This window comes from Pongo pygmaeus, chromosome 15, assembly GCF_028885625.2.
Source record: "Pongo pygmaeus isolate AG05252 chromosome 15, NHGRI_mPonPyg2-v2.0_pri, whole genome shotgun sequence".
In the NCBI taxonomy this organism is placed as follows: Eukaryota; Metazoa; Chordata; class Mammalia; order Primates; family Hominidae; genus Pongo; species Pongo pygmaeus.
In genome coordinates this window covers 24,541,825-24,561,745 of record NC_072388.2, presented here as the reverse complement: position 1 = coordinate 24,561,745, position 19,921 = coordinate 24,541,825, and the positions used below count along the sequence as shown (strand labels likewise).

At 39.5% G+C, this 19,921-nt stretch overlaps 1 long non-coding RNA gene across 2 annotated transcripts in view; it reads left to right on the top strand.

The window, feature by feature from the left end:
• Positions 1-19,379, top strand: part of LOC129012719 (uncharacterized) — a 29,738-nt gene extending 10,359 nt beyond the window's left edge. Inside the window, exons 4-5 of one of the 2 annotated variants that reach the window (XR_008493695.1) lie at positions 15,520-15,653; positions 19,226-19,379. This is a non-coding gene — a long non-coding RNA (uncharacterized LOC129012719). Of the gene's footprint in view, positions 1-4,243; positions 4,533-15,519; positions 15,654-19,225 lie in introns of those variants that run through there. The other variant, XR_008493696.2, reaches the window with a different exon arrangement.
• The last annotated feature ends 542 nt before the right edge of the window (positions 19,380-19,921 follow it).

Genomic DNA, 19,921 nt, shown 5'->3' with positions numbered 1-19,921 from the left:
TGTTTATCTTTATCATCCCTAGTGATCATGTTTCAGCAAAACAGTTTGAGACATAACCAGCTACACATGTCTTTACCCTAAAAGCTTGCTATACAAGGAATATTTCTGGAGAGTGGGTGCAGGGATCCACCCTCTGCAGCCACTTGAGACATTGCTTCAGTTCATTAGTCCCTATTAAATATTTTCTTTCTCAGAAAACTGGATTTGTCAGCCTCTTTCTTTGGCCCCTCAGCTTCCTCAGCCTTAAGAGGTAGAGTTGCATATACCTGCTCATCCCAGTAAAATGAGTGTCCTTCACTTTCTACACTTTCAACCCTGAATGAAACAGCAAATACTTGGGTGCTTATGAGTTGTCAGTTAAACACAGAAGGTAAACAATATTTCAGTACTTTCTTTTTTTTTTTTTTTTTTGAGTCAGAGTCTCTCGCTCTGTCGCCCAGGCTGGAGTGCAGTGGCGCGATCTCAGCTCACTGCAAGCTCCGCTTCCTGAGTTCACTCCATTCTCCCGCCTCAGCCTCCCCAGTAGCTGGGACTACAGGCTCCCGCCACCGCTCCCGGCTAATTTTTTGTATTTTTAGTAGAGACGGGGTTTCACCATGTTAGCCAGGATGGTCTCGATCTCCTGACCTCGTGATCCACCCGCCTCGGCCTCCCAAAGTGCTGGGAATCTCAGTATTTTCTTATAATTGATGATAGCTCAGAAAAGGTGGTTGCATATCTTATTTCTTTTCCATTTTCAAAATATAAATGTTTGCTTATAATATGTGTGGAATATCAAAGTAATGATGCCTACTGAGGTAACACCTTTTATTCCTAATGCAGTTTTGCATGGATTTATTCCAAAAGTGGGGTGATTCAAATGTGCTGTGCATTGTATGAAGAATGCAAACTGGATAATACTTTTGCAGTTGAGGATCAAGTGTTGGTGCCATGTTTCTATTCGTGATACTCATTGAAGCCAATCTATCACCATCTGGCTTCAGTCTGTCTTATTCAGGTTGTCTGGATTGTTTAGAGTTAAAGAGGGCTTCTAGCCACGGCCGTGATAGTATGAAGATAAACACAAGTGATTTTTAAAGGGATAGAGCCCAAGATCTTGGTCTCTTCAGCACTGGTTTATTTAATACAAAGAAAGTCTCCTAGGCATAAGGATAGGACTTCCAGTGACCCTAAATTTTAGATACCTCCAGGAAAGTATTATCTAAATATTAAATTTAAGGTAATATTCTAGAGTACTCATCAGTACTGCTCTCTGATTATTTCCAGCTCTGGACTTCCTAAATACAGAGTTTATTTCACCTCCTGGCTCCCTTGTGGATGTAGGGGCCATGGGACTAGTTCTGGATGATGCATCGTAAAGGAAAATGATATGTGTCAACTTAGGGCTGAATATTTAATTGATTGCCCAAGACCTCCAAGTCTTGCTGTGTTCTTTGGCATACTACACAGTGATGTTTGCAGTGGGAACTACTCTGTTAGCCTGGGTGACTAAATGATAATGATATGCAAAGCCTCGTTGTTGATCTGTGATAGGTATGTAGCTTGAGAAAGAAGTCAACCTTTGTTGTTGATCATAGTGTTGCTTGTTAACTTAGCATGACCTAGCCTGTTCTCACTAATGTATTTTCAATGACCCAAAGTCACACTGGCAGTTATACAGTTGAAATGTCACAACTCCTTCATAGTGTTATTATGGTAAAAATTTCTGATTGATCCTTGCACTCTTTCCTGTCAACTTCAGTCAAATCCTTCTATTTGAGCAGAGGAAATACTTTTGTTTTCATGGAACCCTGAGAATACTTGACATGAAAGAGATTCTTAGGGAAATACTTAATGGAAAAATAGAGGGGATTCCATTTCTGGAATGTCCACCCTTTCCTTCTGATAATAACAGAAAAGGAAATAATAAGATTGGGACAATGACAGTAGCAACCCAATTGGATATTCACCTGGTAAGATTTGAGATTGACCCTGGTTTTTAGTTTATTGGGTAAACTGAGCAAACTCATACTACAATATTTGCTTTTACATATGCTAAATATAAAGGAAATATAAATCTTTGAAGATAGAAAAAATGTTAAAAGTACACAAGCTAAAGAATGTTTATTTTCAAAACCATTAACCATTTAGTAAAAGGGAATTTAAGGGAGCAAATGGATCATAACATTTTAGAGTTATAAAGAATATTACATGTTATTCAGGCCACTCTCCTGACATCATACGTGAGGAAATTAAAGCCCCCAAAGGTTAACTGAATTGCTGTGAGTCCAAATGGTTATTTGATGGGACAACTGGTTTAAATTCATTGTTTCTAAACAATGCAACCAAGAAACCATTTATTGGGTATGGCTTACCATGCTTCATTCTGCAAGACACTTAACACACTGAACACAACTGATTAGACCAGGGTTGCTTCTTCAGTTGAAGACTATGAATGGACTAGATGAGAATTTATGAAGACATTGGCTTGGGGTATTTTTCTCAGTGGATCCATCAATTCCTACAAAAACAAAGCAACAAATAAAAACAAAACCTAACTGAACCAGTTAGATCCTTTTGGAAGAGTTTGAGTACAAGAAATACTTAAGGTTACTAAATGGTAGTTGGAAAAAGTAGAAAGAGAGAGATATTGGAGTCAGAGGAGCTGAGTTATGAGAAAAAAAGACTTATAGACTGCTGTTCCATTCTGAATCAGAATTCTACTCTTTATTCACTCTGGTTTTCTAAAGCTAGACTGCTTCCTGAGCTACATTTTGCCATGTATTCCTGTAAGATTAACTCATTGTTTTTGATAATCTGACTTTTAAAAAAATGTTATCCTGAAATAATTAAACAAGCCCAAGTTTCCTCTGCTGGAAGTATGTGATAACTTCCCTATCTTGCTCCCACAAACAAAACACCAACTACAGCACATAGCATACACTCATAGGGATCCTTTTCAAATTCCTTTTCAAATAATCTAACTGGGGTGGGGAGTATTTGTGTAGGAAAACAGAATACTAGATATAGACACTCTGCAATTCTGACTTTTGCACATAATTCAAGGCTATCTGTGCCTTGAAATTAAGATAAAGACCATTGTTATTGCTGTTAGTGGTTCCTCCTAAAGCCTCTTTCTCACAATAATTGCTCACATACAGTACTTACTGTGTTCCAGGACTGTTTCCCATACTTGAACTATAGTAGCTCATTTAATCCAGGGTAAACCTATGAGATAGCTGTTGCTATTGACATTTCTATCTCAGTGTTTACATTTGAGGACACAAATACCCAGAGAGATACCTTGCCTAAGGTCATATATCTGGGAAGTGGTGGATCCCAGGTAGTCTGACTACAGAGTCCAACATCTAATCTCTTTGCTGTAGTGTTATAGTGACTTAAATTACCAGTGCATCCTCTATTTTTCTCCTACTAAGGAGAAATTATTAATGCTGTTAAACAGTCCACCATTATAATCATCATATAACTAACAGATTCATTTCCAATCATAAATTTGATCATTAAACTATTGATCATGGTCAATAACTTTTCATTTACAAAGATCCTTTTTTTTTGTTTTTTTTTGAGACAAAGTCACTCTGGGGTGCAGTGGTGTGATAGCTCACAGCCACCTCTACTTCTTGGATTCAAAGGTTCTCATGCCTCAGCCACCTGAGTAGGTGGGATTACAGACATGTGCCACCACACTTGGCTAATTTTTGTATTTTTAGTAGAGACAGGGTTTTGCCATGTTGGCCAGGCCAGTCTCGAACTCCTGAGCTCAAGTGATCTGCCCGCCCCGGCCTCCCAAAGTGCTGGAATTATAGGCATGAGCCACCACACCTGGCCCAATGATCCCTTTTAACATTCATGTTTCCTGATAAATGACTTGGAGTGGAGAAGGGTGGGATATGCATCCTCAGCTGACAATGAAGAACACAGAGTTTACTATTTATATTATACTACAGGCCAAGAAATCCAAAGCCAAACATGGAAATTAGAAATACCTCTTTGGTTTTTCTCAAGATCCCAGGAGTTTATAAATAAGTATGATAAACAAAACATTCCCCTTTGGTCTCTGTGATTGACTGGTGTCTACATGTCGCATGAAGGCATTGCTTTCCTTCTGTATGTCTTCATGGTTAAATGACTTAACTCTAACAGCTCTCACTAGAGTCCTTGCTTGATTGACCCATGATCCATGATCCATGATCCATCCAGTTTGCAATAACACATGCTTCTCTTTTCCCTGCCTACTGATTAGCACCCAGCTAACTTCTCTACCTTGGAGGATCAGGTGAAAGAAAACACCAGATGGGAAGAAAAGTGGAGAGAATGATTGAGCCTGGAACCTCAGCATGGCATTATCCACATGGGCTGTTTTATCAGTACGCCTTTTTGTAACCCCAGATAAGGGAAAACCATAGCCAGAAAAAGATGACAACAGGGAAATTCAACCACTGCAGGCATTTATTCTTATCTTTTGTTTTTATAAAGAATGACAAATAATCTGAGCATATAAAAATCATCGCTTTGCATGAAACCCAAATTTACAGTTGGTGTGTATGCATTTTCTGTTCTACAGCCACTAATGTATTGATGCCCTATGTTACCACTCACTTCGAAGCCTAGGGTAGGTGGCTGGGAGGGGAATGAGAGGAACAGAGGGGAGAGGGCGAGAACTTCAACAGACTTTTGAGATTAGTAGTCTAATGCTCCCTCCTGTTTCCTCCTTCTCCTAATAAGCAAAGCGAGGCCCCAGGAGGTTAACTGACTTGCACAAGGTCAGATGAGCTCAACTGTCTTCTAAACTCCACGCGGAACTTTTTTCATTTCCAGCTTTAAATTATTTATTCAGTTTTTTGTCATTTTCACTTCATTGAAATGAACTCTCTCTTCTTGCTATTATATCCTGGAAGCTATTTATCCAACCTGATTTAATTGCATTTTCATGCAATTGTATTACATTTTGCAATCGCTATTACATTTCATATTCTCTGTGTTTTTATGCCCTAGTGCCAACTGTTAGCATCTTCTGTGTCCTGCTTTATTATTGAATTACCCCAGGTGTTTCTTAAGCCAGATTTACTTATATTGTAACACGGAGTTAAAAATAGTGACACAGGCAGAATGTTTCAAATCTTATCTTAGGGTCTATAAAGGGGAAGAAGTTGAAAGCTAGGGGTTGTTATTGTAACTATTTCAGTACTTGCCACATTAGAGCTGTAATAAATTCAAGTCTTTGGTCTCTGTGTTTCCAAATTTCCCTCCTGTCCCCTCTCTTTCTCATAGGTCCATTTGGAGAAGCCAGTCTCTCCTGGAACCACCCGCCTTCTGAAATTAGCTTTAGGAAGTCATTGCAAACATCTAACATTAAGTAAATGAACCCCAATTTAAAAAGGATTTACACAAATTAGATAGAAAAGCTCAGGGGAAACCAAAGCAATCCTCATAGGTCAAAAAGCCTGAGGAAATTCTTACAAACATTTCCTTGTTTTCTCAGTGGGCATATTGCTAAATACAAACTGAGGCGAAGTTTGAGAGCTTGTTAGGGCAGATGGAAATTTTGAGACATAAAAAAAAATCTTCAAAAGTAAAGAAAAATTTATTATAGCAAAAGTCAATAAAATATGTGGCCAAGTAAATGCCTTTTTTTTTTTTTTAATAGCGCAGTAGCATAATAGCACTTGCCAATTATGGAAGAGAAATTTTGATGCCTCCTCAGGCTTGGGCTTTATTTAGATGGACTCCAATCCAATCCACTGTCAGATGAATTATATGCACCATAGACTTCAAAGGCTTTATGCTCAATGGGAATGTCCAGGATAAAGTGCTGTGAGAAATAAATGATTGTATTGCAGTGCAGGATGCCAAGCTGCAGTGATCACTTTTCAGTCACTGGAAAAATGTGGTGTGCAAATGGATGTCACGCTGTGATAAGGGGGAGTCCAGAAATATAGTGGCAACACAGTGAGCAAACTTAATGAAGGCAGATCCTTCACTTTCCTTGGCCAGCTATGCTCTGTAGGTGGTGATTTCACGGATGGACACAGTTGTGTCTGTTATGTGTAAGCACAGAAGCCCACAATGCTCCTTTCTTACATTAGATATGACAGAGTTAAAATCACAGCAAAAATTTAAAAAGATTGGCTGAAAGTAAAATTTGCTCTTGATATTTGCTTTAGCAGTTTTCCATGACTCCTGAATAGGGCAGGTTATCTAAGGAATCTAGGATTACCTGTGACTGTTTTGTGTGGCAGCAAATTCTCCTCTAATGTCTTCTCTTGAGAGAAGAAATGTTGACAGGGACTGCCAGATAAAGGATAAAAGCTGAACAGTCACAGCTTTCTTTACACTGCCCAGTTCTCAAACTGTAACCTGCGTTAGAATTATCTGAAAGGCTCCCTGAAGTAGATTGCCAGGACCCATACCCCACCCTAAGTTTCTGATTCTGTTGCAGAAACACCAGAGGATAAGTCTAGGTCCTCTAGGTCTGGCTGCTCACTACACAGAAAGCCAATGACTGAGATGACCAGTATTGCCAAGAAAGAAGGCTTTAATTGGGTGCTGCAGCAGAAGCGATGGGAGCTCTGTCTCAAATTCATCTCCCTAACCAACTAAAACTGGGGTTTATATAGGAGGGAAGGAATGTAGCAACGTGTAAGAAAACAGGAACTAGGGAGGAACAAGGAAACAATCATAATGAATCAGGGGTCTGACATCTTATTGTCTGGATGCCATGATCTGGTGAAATTCAGTTCTTTGATCCTTTTTTTGGTGAAGCTTCAGAGACCTTTCTTGAGGAAGGAGCTTAGATAAACAAATGTAAGTTTCAGGCTTTAAGACCAGAAGGGTCAATTTCTATGTTTATCCAAAAAACAAAACCAAAAATCTGTCTATGGGACTATTGAGTTGGTTTGAATTCCATAGGTCTAGAGTGGGCTCTAGTTGTCAGGTGATGTTCATGTTGCTGGCCAGAGGGGGGCGGGGCACACTTGAAGCACACCCATCTATGATCTGTGCTCATCCAGTCTGGATGTTTTTACGTGTGTTGCAAACACTATTCCACTTTAAGCAAGCCAAATCATCTCTTTCCATTTGCCCAACGTTAAATGTTTTGTTGATGCCAAAGCACATGATGAAAAATGCTAAATTATAGATATTGCTATCGGGCTGGGACTTGGGTCTCTAAATCTCCCCACTTCAAGAGAAGGTTGGAAGGAAATAAAATTATGATGGTTGATGAAGGGATTTTATGAAAGAGGCCCTTCCTTTTGGGCAGGACTACTGTCATTGTAGTATTACATATTGGACTCAGCAAAAGAAGGATCATGTTCCTTCTTTCCCCAACTATTCTCCACTAACCTGGCCTTTAACATATACAAATAGTCCGTGATGTTAAATCAATATGTCCTCGGAGATACTGACTTAAAATAATTATCTGGGGGAAAGACCTTCACCAGTAAAGGTCTGTGTCCTTTTGTGGGACTTGAAGGTAGCAACTTAGTAACTTCCCAATGATGGAATGCAGTTTCAGGACAGAAATTAAGTCTAACTGAGGTAGGAGATCAGCAGGACTTATTTTCTGGTCACTACTCTGCTGACCAAAACAGGATCTGATCCAGATAGGATAAAGCGAAGAAACCAGCAGGAACCAGCAGATGGTGATGAAGTTTATCTCTACCTGCCCTCATTGCTCATTAGCATGAGACACTCCCACCAGTGCTGTGACAGTTTACAAATGCCACAGCGACTACCCAGAAGTTACCACCCATTTCCATGGCAATGACCCAGAAGTTACCACCCCTTTCCATAAAAATGACCTAGAAGTTACCATCCCTTTCCAAGATAGTGCTAAATAACCAATCCCTCAATTTGCATTGACCTGTTCCTTAATTTGCATGTAATTGAAAGTAGGTTTACTAGAGTATAAATGCGATTGCCAAGAACCCATATGTTGCTGACTCTGGGCGCACTGCCTATGAGTTAGCCCTGCTCTGCAAGGAGCAGTACTGTTGAATAAAAACTTGCTGCCTAGCACCACCGGCTTGCCCTTGAATTTTTTCCTGGGTAAATCCGAGAACCCTCCTGGGCTAGGCCCCAGATTTCAGGCTTTCCTGTCCTGCACCATAATAAGTCAGCTGTTTAGGAATAGGCAATGGAGTCTCATTTTAAAGTATAGCAAAGTGGTTCATAGAAAATAATGGAGATATGAAAAATAGATACTCAATCCTACTCTATAATTCAAGAAATTGAATTTGGAGCAACAGGTTTCTTTCTGTCTATCAGACAGACTTTCTATCTATCAGATTGGCAAAAATTAACCCATTTAATTCACTATTGACCAGGTTATGCTGAGTGAGGTTCCCTTCCACACTGTTGCATGGGAGTGTGTGTTGGGACAATATTTTATATTTTATTTATTCTTTTTGAGATGGAGTCTCACTCTGTCAACTATGCTGGAGTGCAGTGGCATGATCTAGGCTCACTGCAACCTCTGCCTCCCAGTTTCAAGCAATTATCCTGCCTCAGCCTCCTGAGTAGCTGGGATTACAGGTGCATGCCACCACACCAGCTAATTTTTGTATTTTTAGTAGAGATGGGGTTTCGCCATGTTGGCCAGGCTGGCCTCAAACCCCTGACCTCAGGTGATCTGCCCACCTTGGTCTCTTAAAGTACTGGGATTACAGGTGTGAGCCACCATGCCCAGCCTGGAACAATATTTTAGAAGTCATATGAGTAATAATTATTAATAATTATCAAACTTAGAATGCACATGCTCTTTGATGGTCATGGAATGTAACTTCCATGAATTTATTTTGTGGAGATAATTGCAAAATTATCTACAAGGATGCCTATTGAAGTGCTATTTAGAGTCATAATTAGGGATTGATTAACTTCATGTTAAAGCTACATGACATGCACCAATTAAAAAAAAGGTATCTCTTTACTTGATGGTTGTCCTTTTTTATTTGGAAGCCCAACATTGAACCTATGACTATATTTGAAGATTCCGGCCTTAGTTGTCAGGCCCACATTTACTATAGAGGGAGAAAATTCTGGAAACTCACTTTTAAAGCTTCCCTTTACTGTGACATGGGCATAGGTCTTAGACTTTTCCACTCAGAATGAACTGCCACAAACTTTAAATCGGAAGCTTGTGATGTGAAGTATCAAGGGCTGCACAAAATCCATTCCCATCAGGGTGGTGACAGAGGTGGCAGCTTGTTCTTCCTTCAGGGGTAGCAGGGGCAATGTTTCTGGCAGCAGCATCCTGGGTCAGTGACTGTCATGTCAATTGAGGAAGTAGCAGCAGTGGCCACACCCAGAGGTGGTGCCTTTAGCAGAGCAGCTCAAGAATGAAGTTTGGGAGTAGTTCCCATTGTGAGGTCTCCAGCTGTTGTTCTCACGGCCATCTCATTCAGAAAGCTCCCCAGGTACTTTACATAAATGCCATTATGCCTCAGTCAGCTAGATTTCTGTTGCTTACAACTGGCAACCTTGCCTGGTGCAATCTTTATGTATACGTAGTGCAAAATCTCGAAGATACAGTTCATGAAAAGCAAGATGCAGAATAATGAGAATAGTATAATCACACATGGGACAAAAGAGGATATGTCTTTGTATATGATTACACATTTCAAGATAGAAGGGTATACAAAAAATTGTTAATAATGTTTTTTACTTTTCATATTGAACAAATCTTCTGTATTATGGTATTGTGTTTTTTATTGCTACATAGAAATGTGTTGTATAGTTTAATAAAACATTAAAATAAATAATATAAAGTGGTACCCAGTGTCCTGACTTGACCAGAGAATTCTAAGATATTTTATTCCTAGGTTTTTAATTCTCTGGAGCTCCTATTACTTTCATATGAACTGAGTTTTCTTTGGAAGACCTGGTGGACATTAACCACAGCTGTACCACGGTGATGCCCACCTGTGCTGAACAGCTTTGCTATGGCATGTCTCCTGGTATCGACAGAGAAAAACTCACTGCAGGGTAACTTCCTACCCTTAAAGTACCACAGGGCCAGCATTGAACAGTAACACAGGCTCAGCTGTCTTCCCTACAAGGTGGGGTCTCCCCTCAACAAGCGAGACTCACCTTCACTGGTCCCAGTCTGGCTGGAAAATATGACCTCAATGTCATGGAAAGAGCAATGCTCTCCTGTGTGGCTTCCTAGACCTGCCACATATCCATATTTGGAGCGGATGGAAATACAATTATTTGGACAACTTCAGGACAGATGAGTGAATTCTGTACCTAGAAAATAAAACACACGTAACAAATCGAGATTAGCAGGTCATATGCTCTGCGAAGGCTACAGCGAAAGATTCTTTCCCCTTGTCTGTGCTGTGAGACAATTCACAGAGGGCAAAGGGCATCGGCTTCACAGGCAGACCACCTTGAGTCTGATCCCTTGCTCTGCCTCATCTGGGTTAATGGATCTCAGAACTTCAATTGTAAAAAAGGAAAAATAATACCTAGTTCATAGGGTTGTCATGAAATTTAGAGATGATACATGTAAATTCCCTAACACAGATCTAGAACGTGGTGGGAGCTCAATGAAGAATAGTCCTTACTCCCAATGCTATCCCTGAGATATCTCTCAAGTTCTCATGAGAGTTAATAGGGAAATGGGCTCTGGAGGATAACATTTTCGTTACAGAACACATATACTCTGTAATATAAGAATTTGTGTTTACAGACATGACAGATAACTTTTGGAAGCTTGAAATACAGGGGAATTGTGTGATCTCAATTTCCCACACCATTGCTCTTAAAACTATCTCAGTGTTCTCCCAAATATGATGGATGGATTTCTGAAAATTTTGAAATTTTGAAACATTTATGCTTGACAATACTGCAAATTATGTTTTCCCCAAATCGTGGTCAAATAATTTTTTTGTCAATCCTAGTGTGAAATGGCACAGAAAATCATAAATGTCTTTTTTTCTCCAAACTGTCTACCTCTGAAATATATTCTATTTTTCAAGCTTTAATAAAGCTTTTATTGAACCTATTAATAAAGTGTTATTAATAATTTGGCTTCCATTCTTATAAGTATCATAATCTTGCAAGCTGGTTTAGGGTAGATGAAATCTCATCTTATGGCTCCAAATGATGTGCCCAGCATGGGAAACAGCATTTTGCCTTATTAAACAACCACCTTCTAGAGTGGAAGTTACAATAGGTCATCGTGGTGCTATATAAACCTGTCATCTTTAGAATTTGTAGATTAGAATCGGGATGTAGAGCCATATATTTAAATTTAAATTTAGGCACGAATCAATTCAGATGTTAGTTTTGAATTCTGAATGGAGTCTCTGTGGATGTGGCTGTGTGTGCCGTGAGTGGCGGTAGAATCCTGTTAGAAGGGTGTTAAATAGTTTTCACAGCTTCATAAGGAGTGTCACTGCTCTAGGGCTCTAGCATGTAACCAAGTTGAATAATTGATGTCTTATTATGACTTACAGAAAGTCTTTTCTAACTCTTAAATTGCCTTATTGAGAATATGTGTCACAAGTTCCAAAGCAACCAGAACCCAGAAAGTCTCTGTTTTTTACAACATTGAATCTTTTATTAAAAAAAATTATATATGTAATATCATTTCATTAAAATTCAAAATGTTAACAAAGGTATAGAGTTAAAATATATCTCCCTGTCTTCTACCTGTCTTCTAGTTTCTGTTGGAATTCACCCCTCTACGTATAAACCCAAATTACATTTGCATATAAAAACAAACATACATTCATATTTTTATTTTTCTTTCATTTTAACAGAACAGGTAGCACATTTTACATACTCTTCTAAACCTTGATTTTTTCACTTAATATACCTTGAGAGTTTTAAAATAACATTATATAAATCATATGCTTCTTGTGTTAGTTCAGGTTCTCTGACAAGTGGAGGCCAAGATAGTATCCAACATGTAAGAATTATAGTATGAAATGTCTGTAAGGGAAAATACTAAGTGACTATGAGAGGCTGGAAGCCTTGTCAGACCACAGTGCAAATCTGACTCTGAGCGAAAGAGAAGGGAGGAAGGCTGAGTGGTGCTTAGTTTTGTGGGGCTATGATGGAATACTCGAGACTGTAATTTATAATAAACAGGAATGCCTTGGCTCACAGTTCTGGAAGTGGGAAGTCCAACATCAAGGCATTCAACCAGTTTGGTGTCTGGTGAAGGACTGGTGAACTCTGCATTTTCTGCATGGAAGACACATTGTTCCTCACATGGCAGAGCGGGGGAAGAGCCAAGAGAGAGCTCACTCCTGAAAGCCCTTTGGTTAAGGCATTAAACCATGTATGAGGGCAGAACCCTAATGACCTAGACACGTCTTACTAGGCCCCACTTACCGACATCAGCACACTGGGGCTTAAACTTTAAGGTGAGTTTTAGAGGGAACAAACATTAAACTATACCGAGTGGATGTATCTTAGACTATAATCCAGTTTGACAAGACTGTCATGGAGCCCTCAGCTGAGCCACCTGTCAGAGAAATCCCTCATCTCTCAGGAATGGGTGTGCCTCAGTGTTCCTGCCACGTTCATTGGCTGGGAGCAACCTAAGGAAGCATACACTCCTAGGAAAGTCCTAAATGGATTTCCGAACACAGCAGCTGTGGGCCTCTGTCAGTTGCATCCCCTGTAGTTAAAGGTCTGCAAGTCATTTTTATATCAGAAAGCCTATGTTTTTTTCAGAGATTTTTTTCCATTGACACTGTGTTAGGCCATCCTTTCATTGCTATAGAGAATTATATGAGACTAGATAATTTATAAGAAAATAAGTTTAATTGGCTCACCGTTCTCCAGGCTGTACAGGAAGCATAGAGGCATCTTTTTCTGGGGAGGCTCAGGAAGCTTCCAATCATGGTGGAAGGCAAATGGGGAGCACACACATCACATGGCAGCAGGTGCAAGAGAGGAGAGGGCGCCACACAGTTTTAAACAGTCAAATCTCACGAGAACTCACTCACTCTGGTGAGGGCAGCACCAAGAGGATGGTGCTAGACCACTCATGAGAAACCAACCCTATAATCTGGTTGCCTCCCACCAGGCTCCACCTCCAATACTGGAGATTACAATTCAACATGAAATTTGGGTGGCCACATATCCAAACTGTACCAGGAACCTTGTTGTCCAGAACCCGGGCATATGATCTTCCTTACTTGGAAAGGAGTCTGAGAAATTGTGGAACTGAGCACGCTGTTTGGGGCTCAGCATTTGGTGTCACAAAAAAAGCTGGGGTACCATTAGCAAAAAATACCAGGGCAATTGGTGTCCGTGACTGCAACACACTTAATTAAAGTTTGTTAAATAAATTAACAAAGGTTTTAAGAGCTGACATTAGAGCTCCACAACATCTTCCAGGCTCCTCCTCGGAATAAGATGCACACTCACCATTAACCACCTCAGTTTGCATATGTCCTCCAATGAAAGAGAGAGGGACAAGAACAAACAACAACACATACCTCCTCCACTCCTATCTAAACGACTGTTCTAAAATTTTAGCTTTCCGAAAGCATTTTCACACCTCATCATCACTCAATGTCTACATTGCTAGATTTCTACATTGGAGACTTTTCATTATTATTTACAGGAATCTAGTCTTCCTTGTTTGCACTTACAAATCAATAAATTTAGGCTATATATACATACATATATATAAATATATATATATGTAGAGAGAGAGAGAGAGAGAGAAAGGGCCTACGCTTCAGTGCACTGGCATGATTACAGCTCACTGCAGCCTCAACCTCCCTAGATCAAGTAATCCTCCCACCTCAGCTTCCCAAGTAGCTGAGGCCACAGGTATGCACCACCATTCCCGGCTTTTTTTTTTTTAATTTTTTTGTGGAGATGGAGGCTCCCTATTTTGCCCAGGCTGGCCTTAAACTCCTGAGCTCAAGTGATCCTCCTGTCTCGGCCTTCCAAAGTGCTTGGATTACAGGCCTGAGCCACTGCACCCGACTGATATTCTTTGAATCAATAGAATAGGATAGACTTGAGTCCAAACTCCCCAGATTAGCCTCCAGAGCCCTCAAACCTCATTCTCCTCACTTCCCTGCTTGAAGACTCTGCCACATTTGCTTCTTCTTTTTCCTTGGGCTTTTGCATGTGGTGTCTCCACGCTAGAAATGGGCTTCACATGCAGGGGATGTTTGTATATTTAAGGTCTCAGTGAGTCAAATGTCACCTTCATGACAGAGCGTCTCTGACCACCTCATTTAAATTGATACGCGTCATGCACAAACGTGTTACACTATCCCCTTAGTTATTTTCTTCATAGTTTGTTTTTTACACTCTAAAAAATTATTTTGTGTGTTTCCTTTTCTAACTTTACAAAATCTTTCTACCTTTCCCCCTCCCTCTTTTGTTGAATTATGTATCCCAGTAATTAGACTAGTGCCTCAAAGAGACTTAGTAAAATTGTTTTGGAGAAAAGAATGGATAGTTATCCTATTTTATGGAAAACTGACATTCGGAGAGACTATGACTGGCCCAAGTTTCTGCATCTAGCAAGTGGCAAAGTCTTAGTTAATCTCAGGCAGTGGGATATGGTGTTAAGAGCAGGATATGGTATTAAGAGCATGAACTTCAAGATAAGACTCCCAAGATTGGATTCCCAGCTCTGCCATGTACTCATTGCATATCTTTGAATAAGTTAGCTTCTTTAACCTCAGTTTCCTTAACCTTAAAATAGGAATGAGAATATTAACACTCACTCATTAGGATGTTACAGTTCTTAAATGTCAACATGTAGCCTAGTGCTCAACATGTAGTGACTTCTCAGTATAACTACGAACGGGTGTTATTGAGCATTCTGTCTCTGCAGGCCAGATGTCTTCAAGATGCTACAGCTCCTACAGTTTGGGAGCTGTGTGTTTTCCTGCTGCTGGTGGTAATAAAAGTAGGAATGAGGTGTTACCTTGTGAAGGAGACAGAAGCAGAAAAGGACCAACAAGTATAAGTTCGTTAGTTGCTGGGTCCCATCGGGCGAAGAACTGAGTTTCATTCTGTTGTGAGCTCTGGATATTCAGATGCCTCTGCCTGGTATTTTTTAACCTCTACAACACATAATGCACAAGGCTGGCCCAGGTTTGGGGTGGTTCCACCTTGAATGGGCCTGCAATAATCAGTCAGCTCTGTTTGAGCCCAGGCCACTTCCCAGGTGAGAGCATTCCTGCGCAGGCAAGTTGGATATTTTCAAGTGCTTCTAGAAATGAGATTCCATCTCTTCCTTGAATAACATCAGAAACTCATAGCAAGATACAATAAATTCCAGCAAGATGCCTTTGATTTCTCTATCACCTGCCTGGATTTTGTAGATCGGGCTAACATTCTGAAGGTCTCTGGGTGACTTAATGATACGATTCAGTTTTAATAGGTAGTTTCTAATCTGGCTATCAGGTACTAGTGTTACTGAAACAGTGCAATGTTTGCAACTCTTCCCTTGTGTTTGGCATCAATTCTGAGATGCATCTGCGGGTCAGTGACATTGATTTCTATGAATTGTTTTATTCTTGTCAGAATCGATCCATCAGCCAGTGGCCACCTCATCTTTGGACGCGACTTCATCTTGTCTCCCTCATCTCACTTCTCTCTAGCCCCTCCGGCCTGTCAGGAAAAAACAGGTTACCTTGGAGACAGGACATTTAGAAAATGTATGTAACCACTACACCTCATTCAGTTATTAGATACGTGATTCTCTATGTTTAGTTTAAAAATCCTTAGAAAGGGTCGTAATGGATTTAAAAAAGGAGAAATTCTGTTTTTAGACATGGAGACACTATGTCTAAAAATGTTTATTAAATATTTTCCCCATTTAACAAATAGGATAAACAATTGTTTGGTTGCTCCAAGAAGCCATTTTAGTTCAGAGAAGAAATAAATAGATGAAAGAACTCCTCAAGTTTGCTTTCTGCCCATAGAGCTCAAGAAAGTGAGTTAATACTGGGACAGAAGCCTATACAAGTTTTGGCTTTTTTATTCCACTATTTTAATAAATACCATACGCCACAGTTTTTCTCTTTTTCTAGAGATAAAAGGTAAATGGGGTTTTTTTTTTGGTAATTTTAAATTTTTAAAAGCCTTTCTTTTACCATTTTAGCATTTTTGTGTAGAAATACACATATAGGGTTTTCATACGTATGTATTAAACACGCGTATACATTTACCCTATTGGTGGACATGACACTGTTATTCTCATGAGCTTTTCTCTTCGTTCTCTTCCTTAAAGGGTGACTTTTTCTTCTACCACTTGTGTATTAGCAACTGACCAGTGGCCATTTTCTAGAATAAGAGACTTTTCAAAGTCAAATGCTTATAGAACCATAAATATCAGACCATGGCAGCATTCCAAGAATTTTCTGGAATGATGAAAGGAGGGTCAAGCTTCCAGCTACATACAGGGTTGTTTATACAGCCCAGGGAATGCCTAAGTTAACTCTGCTTCTGCAAGGGGATTGACCCTGCAGGCTGTAAACTATTAACCACAGTGTTCCTTGAACCACAAGGAATAAGCACAGATCTCATTAGGGAGCTTTGTGCTTTAATTCTAGTCATTGAGTCTGCAATTGACCCTACTGCGTATTCCATTCAGTACTTCAATGTAAGGTCATTAACAACTAAGGGTGAAGGCCTGAACCATGATCCCCTAAATAAGTAACTTGGGCTTAAATGCAGAGCCATGGGAACTTCCTCACCTACCTTTTTAATGGATACTTTGGTGGAAACTGAAGCCCTACAATTTTCTCCATAGTCTGGATCTTTCTCTATGCCAAAGGCATTTAATCTCCTTTCAAAATTACTTTTACCGAGATGAAGAAAAAAAGCTATATGAGAAGGAAGAATTCAATTCCATCCAGCGAGTTAAGGTAGTACATTTTCTGCAGACTATCTATTGTTTCTCACTGCTTTAAGGAAGAGAGAGAGGGCTTTACTATTCATGGCAGACTCAGTAAATACCCAGCAGGCACAAAACTGGGCATTTTACATATTTCCTTCTGCTTATTCTTCACAGAACACTTTCAGTTAAATTTTAATCTATCCATTTTATTGATGGGTATATAGAGTCCTAAAATTGTTAACTTGTCCAAGTTGAAAGAAGCTAGAATTAAATAAATTTACCTGAGCACACTGCCAAGCTTCTTCTGCTAAACCACACTGCCTGCCACAATTAGCATGCAGATGGTTTGTCTCCAAGACCATGCTCATTTTCTTCCTCTTCGCCTCTCCCATCTCCAACTCTTTTCTCCTCTCTCTTTGGCCCTTTTTTCTTCTTTCTTTGTCTCTATTTTGTTTAGCACATATTTCAAGCCTACTAAAATATTAGGAAATAATATATAAGATATCCATGTACTGCCCAAAACCAGAGTTCATAAATGTTAACATTTTGTCATGTTTCCTTTAGATTTTAAAAACATAATCAAAACATTATATATTTGATTAAAGGTGCCCCCATTTCATTCCTCTCTCATCTTCCAACAAGTGAATATTATCCTGAATTTAGTATACACTGCATTATTTTTTTAAGACGGAATTTCCCTCTCGTTGCCCAGGCTGGAGTGCAATGGTGCGCGATCTCGGCTCACTGCAACCTCCGACTTCTTGGTTCAAGTGATTCTCCTGCCTCCGCCTCCCGAGTAGCTGGGATTACAGGCATGCGCCACCACACCCAGCTAATTTTTTTGTATTTTTAGTAGAGACGGGGTTTCACCATGTTGGCCAGGATGGTCTCGATCTCCTGACTTCGTGATCTGCCCGCCTTGGTCTCCCAAAGTGCTGGGATTACAGGTGTGAGCCACCGCGCCCAGCCACTGTATTCTTATAGTCCCTATTTATATCATCACAACATATGTATTTATTCAAAAACAACATATATTTTTGCAATATTTATTATTATTCTGGGAGATTTAAAATTTTACATGGTGATGTTACATAGCAGGTATTTTTCACATCTTAAAAATACATGCTATTATTTAAAGATTTTTTAATGTAAATGTAGTTCTAGTTTATTTATAGATGTACAATGATTATGTATAGGATACATAAATATTTGATTATATAATTATAAAGCAATTTATTTATACATTCTCCTACTAATAGACACTTAGATTATGCACAGAATTTTCCTATTAAAAATGGTACATGGTCAACACATTTTGCATGATTCCTTGTGCCCATGTCCAAGTTCCTCTAAGGTTGATAATTGAAAGTGGATTTGCTGGATGATAGGGAATGGATATCTTTAACTTTACCAGATATTGCCAAATAGCCTTACAAAGGGGTAGAAGTTTATACACCTCTACTAGCAATGCATGAGAATTCTCATGTGCCCATATTCTTGCAAACCATTACTACTATTAGACTTCTTTTTTTTTTTTTTTTTGTCAGAGTCTCGCTCTGTTGCCCAGGCTGGAGTGCAGTGGTGTATCTCGGCTCACTGCAAGCTCTGCCTGCCGGGTTCATGCCATCCTTCTGCCTCAGCCTCCCGAGTAGCTGGGACTACAGGTGCACACCACCACTTCCGACTAATTTTTTCTATTTTTAGTAGAGACGGGGGTTTCACCGTGTTCTCCAGGATGGTCTCGATCTCCTGACCTTGTGATCTGCCCGCCTTGGCCTCCCAAAGTGCTGGGATTACAGGCGTGAGCCACCGTGCCCAGCCTATCAGACTTCTTAATTACTCCTAATCTTCAGGGTATAAAATAGAATCTCACGTATTTAAATCTGTGTTTCTTTGAGTACAAACAGAGTTAAAATATTTTCATAAATATGATGGCTTTCCTCATATACCTGTTCATATACTTTGTGGGTTCCTTTTCTTTTGTACTATTTTTATTTTTCTTGTGATTTGTAGGAGTTAAATATTTTGGATATCAATTTTTCATAAAGAATACATAATGGAAATGTGTCCTCTTCTGTTCCTTGTACATTTAATTTGTTTATGGTGTCCTTTGTTATACAGAAATTTTACATTTGAAAATAGTCAATCTTACCAAAACCTTGTTTTGGGTTTGTGTGTGTGTGTGTGCATGTTGGTTTTGCTTAAAAAGTAATTCTCAGTTTTTCTTTCCTTATATAGGCCATTAATCCATCTAGAATTAATTTTCTTGTATGACGAAATGAGGTTGTAACTTTATCTTTTTTTCACATGATTAGCCCTTAGTTCCAGCATGATTCATTGAAAAATTAGTCCTTTACCCAGTAATTTGTACTGCCTCTTTTCTCTTAGGTAAAGAAGACTGCTGCTCTGCACAATTCCAAGCGGCACCTTTCACATCATTTTCAAGGTGAATGGCACAATTCTGGAGCACAAAGAATATAATGTAAATGGCATCCCTTGGAACTATGCAATGTGGCAGCCCTGTATAAATTTCTAATGTATGCGTTTGTGTATTTGTTTTCCAAGGCTGTCAAAAAAAATTACCACAAACTATGTGAGTTACAACAACAAAAATTGTCTTACAGTTCTGGAGGTGAGAAGGTCTAAATTCAGGTGTTGGCAGAGCCTTGCTTTATCCGAACCTCTGGTCATGCTGGCCATCTTGACATTCTTGGCTTGCAGATGCATCACTGTAGTGTCTGCCTCCATCATCACGTGCCATTTTCCTGTGTGTCTCCATGTCTTCATATGGCCTTCTGATAAGAATACCAGTCTTTGAATTAGGGCCCACCCTAATTTAGTATGACTTAACTATTAATATTTACATCTGCTCGCTATTTCTGAACAAGGTTATATTCTCTGGTTCTGAGTGGGCATGAATTTGGCTGGGGGTAAGGGGCACTGTTCATCCCAGTAGAGTTTGTTTGTGGGTAGTTTGTCTCTGTATCATTGGCTTATTTGTTCACATCTGTGCCAATGCAAACTTATCTTCATTACTAAGACTTTATGATAAGTCTTTACATATGGTAGAAGAGTCCTCAACTG